The sequence below is a fragment of the Delphinapterus leucas genome, chromosome 5 (assembly GCF_059928025.1).
Source record: "Delphinapterus leucas isolate spDelLeu-1000000601 "Yukka" chromosome 5, BTC_Dleu_Yukka2, whole genome shotgun sequence".
Classification (NCBI taxonomy): Eukaryota; Metazoa; Chordata; class Mammalia; order Artiodactyla; family Monodontidae; genus Delphinapterus; species Delphinapterus leucas.
The window spans coordinates 34,877,610-34,880,117 of NC_143133.1; positions in this window are offsets into that span (position 1 = coordinate 34,877,610).

Genomic DNA, 2,508 nt, shown 5'->3' on the forward strand with positions numbered 1-2,508 from the left:
CTTTGATCTCTATGTCTCTGGTAGACCAGACATACAATATTAGGCATGTACAGTCACATTGTTTAAAGGCAAAACAGGATCATGAAGTATGGATGTCTAATTTAGCTTTGGAATAGGACTATAGTTATTTGTGTGTGTTTTATTTCATTTTTTAAAGAAAATCCAAACAATAGCTGTGGTTTAGGTACCTTTTTCATGCTCCAAGATGCATTGATTAAACAATAATGACCTGGATGCTGGGCACAATCATTTTCTACAGTTTCTGGTGGCATTAAACCTTGAGGAGGGAAGGGGGAGGTGATGGTAATAAGGAAAGCTTCTTTTTGGAGACACCACTCTGATACTCGGAAAAAGGGACATTAAATTATTTCTTTATTTGGAACAAGGTCAAAAGACTAAAATGTTGACATTTTTCCCTCCACTCAGTGTGCTGGTATCTAATGCATGGTTGGCATAACTAGTTTTTACTGAGTAGTAGTTATTATGGTCTTGCAGTTACAATGTGATTCGCAGAAACTGAAGCTATATGCATATTCTTGCTGTGTCTTCCCCCACCCCCTTCCCAGCATCAAGAATATTTAGCCAGGAGCATTTTGGGGGCACCCTTTGTATTGCCTTCAGACCTCTGAAGGGAGCAGTTTTCCCTAATGCGAAACCACAGAGGTGGTTCCTGAATGATTAGGGACTGGCTGTGATTGAAAGATGCCTGCTAGCTTCTAATCCAGCCTGGGGTGAGGTTCCTTATCTTGATTTACTTTGCTTAATAGGGATTTGTTTACATAAACCCCTCTTTTTAGGGCACCTCATCATCAGGTCTTGAAGTTTTTGCACTTGGAGTTTGGGCATAAATGGTTCATTAATCTAATTATAAGCATAATTGCTATAATTGCTATCCATTTTGAACTGAATATTTGAGACAGACTACTGGGCCCCCATTTAAAATTCCCTGAACTCCACATTCTAGACCAATATGTGGGCTTCAGAAGATGTCACAAAAAGATATTCTGCCCCCCCAAAAAAAATCTGGAAACAAAGAAACTGGTTTTTTAGGTTAATATACACTTTATGTTTTTGCTTTACTTCTCAAAAGGCTGTGATGTACCTCTCCCTCTGTGATAAACAACTAAAATACCTCTTCCTAAGCATAATAATGGCCTGTAAGCAAAGAGATGAATGCAAATACCCAGTTAACATTAAACTTTCCTGTAAAACAGAGCAAAAGAAAAAAAAAACATTTTAATGATTATTTCTTCATGGAACACCTTAAATGATTCCCCCCTACTTTTACTCAATGTAAAAAAATCAGTGACTGTGAGAGATCCTCAAAAAGTCCATGCTTTCCTCTTGTCTTGGGAATAGACTGGAGTCTCCATTAGGAATTATTGGGAATATTCTTACAGAGACTGCAGGCACTTGGTTTAAAACCTTTGACATTTTTTTGTATTATTAAAAAATTTTTTTAGTCTAGTCCATCTTTCTTTTCTTTCTTTTAAACAAGTAGAACGCCACCCTCTTACCCCCTCCAAGCCCCACCACCAAATGGCTTGTACAATTGAGACCCGTCCTTGGTCCATTGAATTAAGACCCTAACAGAGCCAGCTGTGCTGGGATTCAAACTAATGACCGCAGACACACAAGGACACTGTGGCAGCTGGTAGTTCTTTTCTCCCTGCCTCTTTAGTTCAGATTGTATGTGGGCAGTCTCTTAGCTCTCAGTTGTATTGTGTTTGCTTACAGTTTATACTCGGATGTATTGCAGACTTTCTCAGTACTTCATTTGCTAATTTCCTGTTCATTTTCCTCATAGGGCCATAGCAGTTTTCTACTTTAGAGCATTTGCATGCCCAGGCAGCACTTGTTCATACATTTCAAAATGTTTAAATGCCCTCTGCTTATAGGTAGTATCGCCCTCCCACCCCTGATTTGCATGTCTTTAAGCACTCCAATTGCCCTTTTCCCTCGGCATTTGTCACCCCTGTCTTTCCTCTTTCCCTGGGTATCCTGGCTATTAATACATTTTCTCAGGAGGGTTATAAGAATAGGGGGGAGGAGCCGTGGTGTGCTGTGGGGAGGGAGAAAGCGGGCCTGGGAGCGTGGGGGAAGGATGGGAATGGGGGGGGTCACGTCTTGATGATTGTTATGCAAACGACCTGACGAAGAATGTGGGAGCTTTCAGCGTCTGCGGTGGGGTAGTGAGGGAGGCTGTTTATTTATTTGTCCATCTTTTTCCTCGTGCTGCTTGTTGGAATGACTTTCTTTATTTTAGTTGTAACAGTTGGAGGATAATGCAAAGGAAGACGCTACCTGGGAATTCACCGTCTGTGGAAATGCGCCCCAGAGAGGAATAAAGCAGTCCTCACCTTGCTCTCCCCACCCGGACCCACTTTCCCCTCCCGCCTCGGCCCCCACCCCGGCACCACCATCACCCCCTTCCCTCCCCCCCACCTTCCCCCCTTTCCCACCCAGGTGTCGGACCAGACGGTCCCCACTTCCACCCTGCACCCCTTC